General features: G+C 43.5%; 2 long non-coding RNA genes across 12 annotated transcripts in view; one reads left to right on the top strand and one right to left on the bottom strand.

The window, feature by feature from the left end:
• LOC126921413 (uncharacterized) overlaps positions 1–1,318 on the top strand; it is a 28,752-nt gene extending 27,434 nt beyond the window's left edge. For both annotated transcript variants that reach the window (XR_007712333.1, XR_007712332.1), the window contains one exon: positions 1,154–1,318. This is a non-coding gene — a long non-coding RNA (uncharacterized LOC126921413). The remainder of the gene's footprint in view (positions 1–1,153) is intronic.
• Positions 1–14,803, bottom strand: part of LOC126921412 (uncharacterized) — an 89,397-nt gene that overhangs the window by 57,918 nt on the left and 16,676 nt on the right. For 9 of the 10 annotated variants that reach the window (XR_007712324.1, XR_007712330.1, XR_007712322.1 and 6 more), the window contains one exon: positions 7,925–8,010. The exons of the other annotated variant lie outside the window; for it this stretch is intronic. This is a non-coding gene — a long non-coding RNA (uncharacterized LOC126921412). The remainder of the gene's footprint in view (positions 1–7,924; positions 8,011–14,803) is intronic. 10 annotated transcript variants of the gene reach the window in all.

Raw genomic sequence — 14,803 nt, 5'->3', positions numbered from 1 at the left:
CGACGACTGCTCGACGTTCGCAACGGATCGCGGGAGTTGTCGTCGCGCCGCTGATGCTTGCGAATCTGTTGGGGACTCAGTCGTGGATCTGCACTCCTGTCCGATTGGTACATCGGTACTCGGGCAGGGACCTGCAATTTCACGTCCTCCGTAATCCTGTTCGGGCCCGTGTGGGTGGGCCCCACTGTTCAGTCGAAGATCATGCCTTCGTAATCCTGTTCAGCGGCCCCTCCACAGGGGTGGGCCCCACTGTTCAGTTGAGGCCTCTGCCTTCGTAATCCTGTTCAGCGGCCCCTCCCCGGGTTCCACATGTTCAGTTGGAGTGTGTTAAGTTGCCGGCCTATGTGCTGGATCCACGGCTGGATCACCAGCGGATCACTGGCATCATCGGTCGGCGCCATCGACCGCGACTCGTATAAGTTTCGAACGGCGAAACAGGAATCGAGTTATGGTCAATACTTGGGCTTTCCGCTAATCCTTCGGGTTATCCGGTGCACAGGGGTACGTCGCGTAAGTTTGTGAGTTCGTTCGTTAGCTTCCTTTTCTTTCATTTGTTCCAAGGTAGATAAATGTGTCTTTGATACCGAATGCTGCCAGTAGGGATACCAATTATTGTACAATATTTGTACTGATCTATGTAATCGGTGTGTGGGAGATAGCTGTGGCGTTATGTATGCTTTGCTGCACGTTTGTAAAGATTCATGTAAGCGCTGCGTTGGAGATATGTGTTTCGCAGTTAGGGTACGAAACAACTATTTCTTTACGCAGGCCCATGGTCAAGTAGAGACGGTACTCGACATTCTGCCACTGGGTTGAATGTCGAGATGGACGTATAAAGATAAATAACCCATGGGCGGGTCTCGTGCGTAGTCACCTCCTCGTGGTGAGACCTGGTAATTGGCATCGTTTTCCAAAATATTAATCCGTTGATTAATCTTTGGAAAACGATACCAAGCTAAGAACTACGCACCAGTCCGGTTTGGATCTCCAAATGCCGCGAACAGAATTTTGGATGATCCAGACTGGGCTGCACCGTGGGACACCGTTGGACACCGTTGGACGACGTTGGACACCGTTGGACAACGTTGGACGACGTTGGACGACGTTGGACGACGTTGGACACCGTGGGACACCGTTGTACAACGTGGGACAGCGTAGGACAACGTGGGACAACGTGGGACAACGTAGGACAACGTGGGACAACGTGGGACAACGTGGGACACCGTTGGACACCGTGGGATATGTCTTGTCTCTCAAATCCATTCTGAGCCCATTCTGTATAATGGTACTTATCTGACTTGGAATCTAGTATAAAAATCGATTCTTTTTTTGCATTGAATCTTGTGGTTATTTTGTGCACGGGAGTGCGTTGCGTAAGTCCATTGATTCTTTGGAAAGATCGCGAACGAACGAGTTCACGCCGCGATTTTTATTTCATTGTCTGTTTGTTCGGGCTTCTTCTTAGTTTCCCATTTTTAAGAGAAAATTATTGCGGTCATGTTAGAGTTTATAACTTTTCGATATATTCAAAAGTTTTGCGCCGCGAAAATAGAACGTTAAACAGTTTAGAACAATGACTCGAATGTCCCTTTTTCAGAACACGAAATTGTGTATGCATTGTCAATAGGTTCGGTTAAATAAATTATTGTTTTATTTCCGATATATGAGATCATTCTCTTATTTCAAACGAATTTTTAATAAGTTATTTTATTGTTTCAAATTGAGTTATATCTCAATAATTCACTTATGGAATTTAATTTTTTTTTTGTTGTATTATGTGTATTTGCTTCAGTTAACGTCATAAACTTGCAACATAGTAACAGTTAGATTCAAATACCTCGAAACAAGTATTCTTTAAACATATTTAGTGGCGAACTTTTGAATTCTTGCAAATATTTTCCAATATTTATATCAGGCGACTATAGTGTATTAGTGCAATGTATATTTCGTATTCTAATAACGAAAATTCACAGTATATATTCTAATTGCGAACAGTATAATTCTTGAAATCGATTGCATTGCATTCACGGTATTCGTAAGCATTTGTTTGCTATCGAGATATATCTCACAATTTTCAACTTATAGTTTCATACTTGTTCCAGTTTCTTAATAATAATTTTTAAGTGTAAAGAAATAGCAGTATTTTCTAAATAAACGTTCCATAGGAAAAAGAAGAAATTTGTCGAAACAACGTTTCGCTTCTTTTCCACCCCCCCACCCCCGCCCCTAAACTGCTTTATTTTCAGGAAATATTTGTGACCGCGCGCAATGCGGTTGTAGAGTCAGTGTTTGCCACGCAATAGTTTTTTTTCAATATTTTAAAATTACGATAGTTTTGATCAAATTCGATCGAATAATCACACGCGAAAATAATAAAATTTTATCAATCAAATTTGTACGCGATATTAGAGTTATTGTTCGCCGATCATAATTTAAGCGGTCGCGGTAACGTAGTCTTTTATTTTTCTTTTTTTATATATTTATTTTTTTGAATATTCGTTTCCGGTATTAGAGTCAGTGCCTCGCTCAAGAGGATAAAACCTCTCCAGGAGCTCAAGAATGTAAGTAGTTTTATATATTGTATTTCAATTTGTTCTATTTAGTATATTTTTTTTGAAATGTCGTTAATTACAAAATAAAAATGATGGATGATTTAGAAAGCTGTAAATGTCCTTTTTAATTGAAATAAAGTCTTGAAGTCTTAACATTAAAGTACAATAAAACTGTCTGATACTCATAAAAAATCACTGAATATTTGTTCTCAAATTTTTATATTAGATTTCCAATTTACATATTTATTAGAATTTAGTCTTTATTATTGCTAAAGTTTCAAGTTTGTTATTATATATTAACGATATTAATGATATCTTATGTTTTGTTATAGATATATCACTGCTTCAACTCCTTCGTCTTCTTTGGGAATGTTTTAACAGTGGCTAAAAAGCCAAAAATGTAATTATCTTTACACATTGTACTTCAATTATTTATATTCTGTATATTTTTCTTTGATCACTATCAATTAAGAAATACAATTTGATTGAAAATTTAGGAGATTAGCATTTTCTGAGGTTATTCTTTCATTGAAATAAAATAATTATTAAAATCTTAATACCGAATTATGAAACAAATGACTAACATATTTCAGAAATCTTTAGATTCTTAATTCTTAGATTTTAAACTTTCATATTAGAGTTTCAGTTTTTACACTTATCAAAGTTTATTAGAATTTCAATCTTTATTATTACCAAAGTTACTAAAGTTAATAAACTTTCATTTTTCATTATCTCCAACTTTTTAAATAATCAGCAATCACTCATCGTGTTTTGTTCTGTAACAGATTTTTCGCAATCTCCATTTCCACCACTGGACTCTACACAGTTCCTGATGATATTCGCTGGGGTGGCGCAGCATCCACGATACGTCCTTTGTTTCTCCGCTTCGAACGGTGAGTCGCATGCATTTCTGTTCCTCCGGTCACTCAATCATGTCGTAGGATGAAAGGTCCGAATCGGCACGGGTGATCGGTTGTATTACGTAGAATTTTTTTGCGAGCATAGTGACCACGGGTATTTCTTATACCCGTGAGTAGTAACACTCATTTTTTGAAATTTATTAGTTTAGGATAGGTCTTCTCGCATATCGCGATTATAATAATTAGTTTTTTAATAATTAGGTTAAACATATACACTTGAGAATATATTCGTGTTAGTTATAAATATGCATGTTAATATTCCGTATGAATATTTGCAAATGGCAAATATCTACACGAATATATCTGTATGACACGAATATACTTGATCTTAAGCAATGAATTGATCGTGACAATCTTAAGTCACGTTCGTTTATTTCACTTTGGCTAGAACTTAAAATATGAGTTAAAATACATTTTTTCCGTACGAAAATGTGTGAAATTTTACGTGCAAGAAGACACTTCGCGACAGGCAGAATTTTTAATCAAAGCAATAATTTTGAACATTGCTTTTACATTTTCGAGTATTTGCTTTGATAAAGAGTTCGCCTGAGATTATTTCTTTCTTACTAATATATTTAGAGTCAATTATTCCATTTGATCGAGTCTCAGTCTTTTTCAATTAACGCTACCTTTTCTGCAATATTAAAATTTTCTTCCGATTTATTAAATTAATGAAGTAGAATTACTTAGTTAGTATTAAATTAATAAAATAGAGTTAATCAGAAAGAAGCAGCAAAGAACGTTAGTCCGTTAAATAAAAATTACACAAACTAATCATCTTTTTAGATCAGGATTTTCAGGTTTAACCCTTTCCGTGCCCATTGTCAGGATCTCATTCACGTGCCCAGGTGCTACTTGAATGGGAGAAAGACAGTGGGCACGATGACCTAGAATTAAGTAATGTAATAATTTCTCAGCGACTGACCATGTGTTAGTGTATCGTGCACGACGTATTTTCCACATTACGTGTGTGTGTTGTTAGGTCGTGGAATTGCGTCGCTTTTTCTCATTCCTTAAAACTTGAAATATTAAAAATATCGAGACATATATCGATTCAATTTACGTCTCGATACAATTAGAATTTCTGATAATATCATCCACGCGACTAAGTGTACTCATACTCTTAATATCGCTATCAATCGCAATTATAATTCCAAGTTTACTTATATCTATTTTAAAAATATAATTTTCTCAGACGTGTTTTATCACGTATTACGCAATGGTCACTAGCCTTCGTCAGTCGATTTCAGGAAAAAGGTACGTACCTTAGAGCATGCATGATATGTTAAGCTCGGGTGTCGGAGGCGTCCCGGGACGTCCTCTCTAGTGTAGGACCTTTGCGCCCGGGCGTTTGTGTGAGAACCGTGGAGCGAGTGTGTTGGTGTGCCTGTTTTGCCATTTTTAAATATAGCGCTAGGTAGGATAGGTAGCATACTTTCTGGTATGTCTGTTAATTATAAGTAGGTAGGACCGGGCAGGTTGGCACAGTCTCTGGTCGGGTAGGCGCGTTTTCGCGTGACCAACCTGTTTCTGGAAATTTATTTGAAAAATCGACGGTGAAACTGGCACGAGTAGAGCATGCTCTCGTCTCTGGTTTTGCCTTTCGATTTTTCGAATTTCGCGGTCGCGGTCGCGAATGGGCTCGAAACGAACATTTATTGCTCGAGCACGCACGTGCGAGTGGGCAACGATCACTATTGTGATCGTTGGTCAGTCCATGCGCACTTCAATCAGCTTCCGCGGTTTATATTTTTATTTTACCTTTATAAGTTTTTTTTTGTTTGCGATTTAGAAGTCTCGAGCTTAGATTTAAGTTACAGCGGGCATTGCGCCCGAAGAAGGAAGAGGCTATAAGCCGAAGAGGCCCGACAAACTGTCACTCAAGAGGGCAACTACTAATGGCTCCCCATCCTCTGGGTCATCCGGAGCATGGGAAGTCATTATCGTTACTACTTTGTCACTATGCTCGCTTTTAGTATTTGTAGTAGTAGTAGTAGTAGTAGTAGTCTTTGTTTTTTTGGCCGATGTATATATCGGTCCATCGTCCCATTGGGCAAATCGCGATTTTTCTTATTAGTGTTGCGACAAATTGATTACGGGTTGTATTAGAGTTGCGAAATAATATCACGGCTTTTCATTAGTGTGGCGAGAAAATGATTACGGTTTGAATTAGAGTTGCGATAAAATGATAATCGCGTTTACTTTAGAGTTGCGAATTACGATATCGCGATTGTCTTTTGCAATTTTTAGAATTTTTTCTGTTTTTCTGTTTAAGTAGCAATACTAGGATATTTAAAGTAGCTTTTTCAAATAGTAAATAGTAATTTTCATTAAATTCACTTTAAGAATTAGCGTTGCGACATTGTTCCATCGCGAGTTCTACTTATTTTTCCTGTTAGCGTTGCGATAATGAATGATCGCGTTTTGTTAAGTAGAGTTGCGTTCACAAACTGCCCAAACCCTCCGACTGCATTTGTCGGACACTGCTCCTGGATCACACGTACAGCCTAAAGAGCTGTACAAGTGTGATCGTTCATCGGCAACCTCCTAAATGGTTGCACTGCAATCTCTCGCTATTAGTGTTGCGTATTGCTTAAATACGAGTGCATAGATTTATACTTATTAGCGTTGCGTATTAGATATCGGGAATTTTCAGATTTTTCTTTTTTTTTTTTTAATGGTAGATTAATTGATATTGCAAATATAACGAAGCACTCGTCGCGTTTGATTTTGAGAATTTTCTGCTTCATAAATATTAGTAGTAAATTAGCGTTGCGGAACAAGAATATTCAGTTCCACTCTCGGCGTGTTGATCGGGTTTATATAGAGTGGAAGACGATCGAATTTTAGTAGCCCTTCTGGCTACTGCTTTGTTTCTTTTTCAGCGCCCCTTATTAATGCGCCCCTTATTACTACGTTTATTACTGAAAATACTGCTATAAGACATATTCCTTTGTCAGCGTTAACGTTACCATGACTGCTAAAATACAGAACTTTATTACGAATGTATAATATATATATATATTTACATGTATGAAATTGTGAGCGATTTCATGCGCAACAAAGTATTATAACGAAATATCTTAATGTTGCTAGGAAGGCTGGAAATATTTTTTAAAATTTAATTCATTGCAATTGGAATTAGTGCTGATGATTGTTCGTTCTTAGAACCATAACTTTTAGAATTTTTTCGACCGCGATATTTTCACTTCAATCTTTTAACAGTAACGTAAAATTTTATAAATATTCGAATTTCATTTGCATGAAACAAAAGTTTCGTCACGAAACAAAGACATCGTCACGTTTGTAGCAAAAATTCTGCAAAAAATGACTTATGCACATACCTTTCGGTTTATTATGTTGCAAATTACTATGTTGTTGTAGAAAATAACAGATACTGTTAAAAGTTAAAAGATAAAGCAAGTGATTGTATAATAACCGGGGTTTCTCTCATCTTAGTTATTCCAAATGAACTTTTCAATTTTTAATTCAGTTTAAATTCAGTTATTTAAAATTCTTGTTTCCAACGTAACCCTAGTTTCGATTAAAAGATACACAGGATTCTCTATATTTGCTAAAATTTAATCAATAGTAATTTGATCTATTATTGACCATTATTAATAGTTTATTTTTCATAAAATGTTTCATAAAATGTTCTCGTTTTAAAGATGTCTCTTTCTTCCATATACCAAATCCAGTAAATGAGTTTGTTTCAGATTTATCAATTTACAGAAAATACGTTTCAGTTACATATATGAACATTTCACAGCATATTAAATATGTATGCTAGATGCCCAAATGATTTTTCTTCCATCGTCTGATTGTTCAGGCTTCTTCCCGTTTTCCCATTTTTAAAAGAAGAATATTGCGGTCACGTTGGAGTATATAACTTTTCGATATCTTCATAAGCTTAGTACAACGAGTCGTATGTCTCTTTTGCAAAACTCTAAATTGTATATACAGTGTCAGTACTTTCATTTCCTTTCTGTGGTTCCAAGTTAGACAGATGTATCATTGATACCGAATGTTGCCAGTACGGTTGCGAATTATTGTACAATGTTTGTACTAATCGATGTAATTGTTTTCGCAGATTAATCAGTTGATTAATTTTCAGAAAACGACTACATTGATAAGTACAAACATTGCACAATAATTCGATACCAAGCTCAGAATCACGCTAATACAGTCCATTTTGGATTACGAAAAGCCACGAAGAGAATTTTGGATAATCTAAACTGGACTGCAACGTGGGACGACATTGGACACCGTGGGACGACATTGGACACCGTGGGACGACATTGGACACCGTGGGACGCCGTTGGACAACGTGGGACACCGCTGCACACCGTGGGACTCCGCTGGAAACCGTAGAACACCGTTGGTCCAGTGTAGATCACCAAAAAACGCGAAAAGAATTTTGGATGATCTAGACTGGACTGCAACGTGGGACACCGTGGGATACCATTGGTTCAGTGTGGATCTCCAAAAGCCGCGAAAAGAATTTTGGATGATCTACACTGGACTGCAACGTGGGACACCTTTGGTTCAGTGTGGATCTCCAAAAGCCGCGAAAAGAATTTTGGACGATCTACACTGGACTGCAACGTGGGACACCATTGGTTCAGTGTGGATCTCCAAATGCCGCGAAAAGAATTTTGGATGATCTACACTGGACTGCAACGTGGGACACCATTGGTTCAGTGTGGATCTCCAAATGCCGCGAAAAGAATTTTGGATGATCTACACTGGACTGCAACGTGGGACACCATTGGTTCAGTGTGGATTTCCAAATGCCGCGAAAAGAATTTTGGATGATCTACACTGGACTGCAACGTGGGACACCATTGGTTCAGTGTGGATCTCCAAATGCCACGAAAAGAATTTTGGATGATCTACACTGGACTGCAACGTGGGACATCGTTGGACATCGTTGGACACCGTTGGACACCGTTGGACACCGTTGGACACCGTTGGACATCGTTGGACACCGTTCGACATCGTTGGACACCGTTGGACATCGTTGGACACCGTTGGACGACGTTGGACATCGTTGGACACCGTTGGACGACGTTGGACATCGTTGGACGACGTTGGACATCGTTGGACATCGTTGGACAACGTTGGACACCGTTGGACATCGTTGGACACCGTTGGACATCGTTGGACATCGTTGGACATCGTTGGACATCGTTGGACATCGTTGGATATCGTTGGACACCGGGGGACACCGTAGAATGCGTGCGTTTTAGGCTTAATTTATCGTAAAGTAGATACCTATGTACAGTGCATTGTGAGCTCATTCTGTACAACGATACTTATAAATCTTGGAACGAAAAATTGTACACGCGATTTGTCGGTTCGCGATCGCTCAGTTGTTTCAAACTGTCGCGTGACGTACTCGCTCGTGCGTATTCCGGGTACGTGCGGGTCAACGTGCACTGGACAACTCTTTGGATTCGTAAGGCGGCCCAAGCACACCTCAGTCTTGGTGACTGCTCGACGACTGCTCGACGTTCGCAACGGATCGCGGGAGTTGTCGTCGCGCCGCTGATGCTTGCGAATCTGTTGGGGACTCAGTCGTGGATCTGCACTCCTGTCCGATTGGTACATCGGTACTCGGGCAGGGACCTGGAATTTCACGTCCTCCGTAATCCTGTTCGGGCCCGTGGGGGTGGGCCCCACTGTTCAGTCGAAGATCATGCCTTCGTAATCCTGTTCAGCGGCCCCTCCACAGGGGTGGGTCCCACTGTTCAGTTGAGGCCTCTGCCTTCGTAATCCTGTTCAGCGGCCCCTCCCCGGGTTCCACATGTTCAGTTGGAGTGTGTTAAGTTGCCGGCCTATGTGCTGGATCCACGGCTGGATCACCAGCGGATCACTGGCATCATCGGTCGGCGCCATCGACCGCGACTCGTATAAGTTTCGAACGGCGAAACAGGAATCGAGTTATGGTCAATACTTGGGCTTTCCGCTAATCCTTCGGGTTATCCGGTGCACAGGGGTACGTCGCGTAAGTTTGTGAGTTCGTTCGTTAGCTTCCTTTTCTTTCATTTGTTCCAAGGTAGATAAATGTGTCTTTGATACCGAATGCTGCCAGTAGGGATACCAATTATTGTACAATATTTGTACTGATCTATGTAATCGGTGTGTGGGAGATAGCTGTGGCGTTATGTATGCTTTGCAGCACGTTTGTAAAGATTCATGTAAGCGCTGAGTTGGAGATATGTGTTTCGCAGTTATGGTACGAAACAACTATTCCTTTACGCAGGCCCATGGTCAAGTAGAGACGGTACTCGACATTCTGCCACTGGGTTGAATGTCGAGATGGACGTATAAAGATAAATAACACATGGGCGGGTCTCTTGCGTAGTCACCTCCTCGTGGTGAGACATGGTAATTGGCATCGTTTGCCAAAAAATTAATCCGTTGATTAATCTTTGGAAAACGATACCAAGCTAAGAACTACGCACCAGTCCGGTTTGGATCTCCAAATGCCGCGAACAGAATTTTGGATGATCCAGACTGGGCTGCACCGTGGGACACCGTTGGACACCGTTGGACGACGTTGGACACCGTTGGACAACGTAGGACGACGTTGGACGACGTTGGACGACGTTGGACGACGTTGGACGACGTTGGACGACGTTGGATACATTGGAATGCGTGCGTTTTAGCCTTAATTAATCGTAAGATAGATATCTATGTTATGTGCATTGTGAGCTCATTCTGTACAACGATACTTATCCATCTTGGAACGAAAAATTGTACACGCGATTTGTCGGTTCGCGATCGCTCAGTTGTTTCAAACTGTCGCGTGACGTACTCGCTCGTGCGTATTCCGGGTACGTGCGGGTCAACGTGCACTGGACAACTCTTTGGATTTGTAAGGCGGCCCAAGCACACCTCAGTCTTGGTGACTGCTCGACGACTGCTCGACGTTCGCAACGGATCGCGGGAGTTGTCGTCGCGCCGCTGATGCTTGCGAATCTGTTGGGGACTCAGTCGTGGATCTGCACTCCTGTCCGATTGGTACATCGGTACTCGGGCAGGGACCTGCAATTTCACGTCCTCCGTAATCCTGTTCGGGCCCGTGGGGGTGGGCCCCACTGTTCAGTCGAAGATCATGCCTTCGTAATCCTGTTCAGCGGCCTCTCCACAGGGGTGGGCCCCACTGTTCAGTTGAGGCCTCTGCCTTCGTAATCCTGTTCAGCGGCCCCTCCCCGGGTTCCACATGTTCAGTTGGAGTGTGTTAAGTTGCCGGCCTATGTGCTGGATCCACGGCTGGATCACCAGCGGATCACTGGCATCATCGGTCGGCGCCATCGACCGCGACTCGTATAAGTTTCGAACGGCGAAACAGGAATCGAGTTATGGTCAATACTTGGGCTTTCCGCTAATCCTTCGGGTTATCCGGTGCACAGGGGTACGTCGCGTAAGTTTGTGAGTTCGTTCGTTAGCTTCCTTTTCTTTCATTTGTTCCAAGGTAGATAAATGTGTCTTTGATACCGAATGCTGCCAGTAGGGATACCAATTATTGTACAATATTTGTACTGATCTATGTAATCGGTGTGTGGGAGATGGCTGTGGCGTTATGTGTGCTTTGCTGCACGTTTGTAAAGATTCATGTAAGCGCTGCGTTGGAGATATGTGTTTCGCAGTTAGGGTACGAAACAACTATTTCTTTACGCAGGCCCATGGTCAAGTAGAGACGGTACTCGACATTCTGCCACTGGGTTGAATGTCGAGATGGACGTATAAAGATAAATAACCCATGGGCGGGTCTCTTGCGTAGTCACCTCCTCGTGGTGAGACCTGGTAATTGGCATCGTTTTCCAAAAAATTAATCCGTTGATTAATCTTTGGAAAACGATACCAAGCTAAGAACTACGCACCAGTCCGGTTTGGATCTCCAAATGCCGCGAGCAGAATTTTGGATGATCCAGACTGGGCTGCACCGTGGGACACCATTGGACACCGTTGGACGACGTTGGACACCGTTGGACAACGTTGGACGACGTTGGACGACGTTGGACGACGTTGGACGACGTTGGACGACGTTGGACGACGTTGGATACATTGGAATGCGTGCGTTTTAGCCTTAATTAATCGTAAGATAGATATCTATGTTATGTGCATTGTGAGCTCATTCTGTACAACGATACTTATCCATCTTGGAACGAAAAATTGTACACGCGATTTGTCGGTTCGCGATCGCTCAGTTGTTTCAAACTGTCGCGTGACGTACTCGCTCGTGCGTATTCCGGGTACGTGCGGGTCAACGTGCACTGGACAACTCTTTGGATTTGTAAGGCGGCCCAAGCACACCTCAGTCTTGGTGACTGCTCGACGACTGCTCGACGTTCGCAACGGATCGCGGGAGTTGTCGTCGCGCCGCTGATGCTTGCGAATCTGTTGGGGACTCAGTCGTGGATCTGCACTCCTGTCCGATTGGTACATCGGTACTCGGGCAGGGACCTGGAATTTCACGTCCTCCGTAATCCTGTTCGGGCCCGTGGGGGTGGGCCCCACTGTTCAGTCGAAGATCATGCCTTCGTAATCCTGTTCAGCGGCCCCTCCACAGGGGTGGGCCCCACTGTTCAGTTGTGGCCTCTGCCTTCCTAATCCTGTTCAGCGGCCCGTCCCCGGGTTCCACATGTTCAGTTGGAGTGTGTTAAGTTGCCGGCCTATGTGCTGGATCCACGGCTGGATCACCAGCGGATCACTGGCATCATCGGTCGGCACCATCGACCGCGACTCGTATAAGTTTCGAACGGCGAAACAGGAATCGAGTTATGGTCAATACTTGGGCTTTCCGCTAATCCTTCGGGTTATCCGGTGCACAGGGGTACGTCGCGTAAGTTTGTGAGTTCGTTCGTTAGCTTCCTTTTCTTTCATTTGTTCCAAGGTAGATAAATGTGTCTTTGATACCGAATGCTGCCAGTAGGGATACCAATTATTGTACAATATTTGTACTGATCTATGTAATCGGTGTGTGGGAGATAGCTGTGGCGTTATGTATGCTTTGCTGCACGTTTGTAAAGATTCATGTAAGCGCTGCGTTGGAGATATGTGTTTCGCAGTTAGGGTACGAAACAACTATTTCTTTACGCAGGCCCATGGTCAAGTAGAGACGGTTCTCGACATTCTGCCACTGGGTTGAATGTCGAGATGGACGTATAAAGATAAATAACCCATGGGCGGGTCTCTTGCGTAGTCACCTCCTCGTGGTGAGACCTGGTAATTGGCATCGTTTTCCAAAAAATTAATCCGTTGATTAATCTTTGGAAAACGATACCAAGCTAAGAACTACGCACCAGTCCGGTTTGGATCTCCAAATGCCGCGAACAGAATTTTGGATGATCCAGACTGGGCTGCACCGTGGGACACCGTTGGACACCGTTGGACGACGTTGGACACCGTTGGACAACGTTGGACGACGTTGGACGACGTTGGACGACGTTGGACGACGTTGGATACATTGGAATGCGTGCGTTTTAGCCTTAATTAATCGTAAGATAGATATCTATGATATGTGCATTGTGAGCTCATTCTGTACAACGATACTTATCCATCTTGGAACGAAAAATTGTACACGCGATTTGTCGGTTCGCGATCGCTCAGTTGTTTCAAACTGTCGCGTGACGTACTCGCTCGTGCGTATTCCGGGTACGTGCGGGTCAACGTGCACTGGACAACTCTTTGGATTTGTAAGGCGGCCCAAGCACACCTCAGTCTTGGTGACTGCTCGACGACTGCTCGACGTTCGCAACGGATCGCGGGAGTTGTCGTCGCGCCGCTGATGCTTGCGAATCTGTTGGGGACTCAGTCGTGGATCTGCACTCCTGTCCGATTGGTACATCGGTACTCGGGCAGGGACCTGCAATTTCACGTCCTCCGTAATCCTGTTCGGGCCCGTGGGGGTGGGCCCCACTGTTCAGTCGAAGATCATGCCTTCGTAATCCTGTTCAGCGGCCCCTCCACAGGGGTGGGCCCCACTGTTCAGTTGTGGCCTCTGCCTTCCTAATCCTGTTCAGCGGCCCCTCCCCGGGTTCCACATGTTCAGTTGGAGTGTGTTAAGTTGCCGGCCTATGTGCTGGATCCACGGCTGGATCACCAGCGGATCACTGGCATCATCGGTCGGCGCCATCGACCGCGACTCGTATAAGTTTCGAACGGCGAAACAGGAATCGAGTTATGGTCAATACTTGGGCTTTCCGCTAATCCTTCGGGTTATCCGGTGCACAGGGGTACGTCGCGTAAGTTTGTGAGTTCGTTCGTTAGCTTCCTTTTCTTTCATTTGTTCCAAGGTAGATAAATGTGTCTTTGATACCGAATGCTGCCAGTAGGGATACCAATTATTGTACAATATTTGTACTGATCTATGTAATCTGTGTGTGGGAGATAGCTGTGGCGTTATGTATGCTTTGCTGCACGTTTGTAAAGATTCATGTAAGCGCTGCGTTGGAGATATATGTTTCGCAGTTAGGGTACGAAACAACTATTTCTTTACGCAGGCCCATGGTCAAGTAGAGACGGTACTCGACATTCTGCCACTGGGTTGAATGTCGAGATGGACGTATAAAGATAAATAACCCATGGGCGGGTCTCGTGCGTAGTCACCTCCTCGTGGTGAGACCTGGTAATTGGCATCGTTTTCCAAAAATTAATCCGTTGATTAATCTTTGGAAAACGATACCAAGCTAAGAACTACGCACCAGTCCGGTTTGGATCTCCAAATGCCGCGAACAGAATTTTGGATGATCCAGACTGGGCTGCACCGTGGGACACCGTTGGACACCGTTGGACGACGTTGGACACCGTTGGACAACGTTGGACGACGTTGGACGACGTTGGACGACGTTGGACGACGTTGGATACATTGGAATGCGTGCGTTTTAGCCTTAATTAATCGTAAGATAGATATCTATGTTATGTGTATTGTGATCTCATTCTGTACAACGATACTTATCCATCTTGGAACGAAAAATTGTACACGCGATTTGTCGGTTCGCGATCGCTCAGTTGTTTCAAACTGTCGCGTGACGTACTCGCTCGTGCGTATTCCGGGTACGTGCGGGTCAACGTGCACTGGACAACTCTTTGGATTTGTAAGGCGGCCCAAGCACACCTCAGTCTTGGTGACTGCTCGACGACTGCTCGACGTTCGCAACGGATCGCGGGAGTTGTCGTGGCGCCGCTGATGCTTGCGAATCTGTTGGGGACTCAGTCGTGGATCTGCACTCCTGTCCGATTGGTACATCGGTACTCGGGCAGGGACCTGCAATTTCACGTCCTCCGTAATCCTGTTCGGGCCCGTGGGGGTGGGCCCCACTG

The sequence above is a fragment of the Bombus affinis genome, chromosome 10 (genome assembly GCF_024516045.1).
Source record: "Bombus affinis isolate iyBomAffi1 chromosome 10, iyBomAffi1.2, whole genome shotgun sequence".
Lineage (NCBI taxonomy): Eukaryota > Metazoa > Arthropoda > Insecta > Hymenoptera > Apidae > Bombus > Bombus affinis.
The sequence above is the reverse complement of the archived record's forward strand: the minus strand, read 5'-3'. Positions and strand labels throughout refer to the sequence as shown.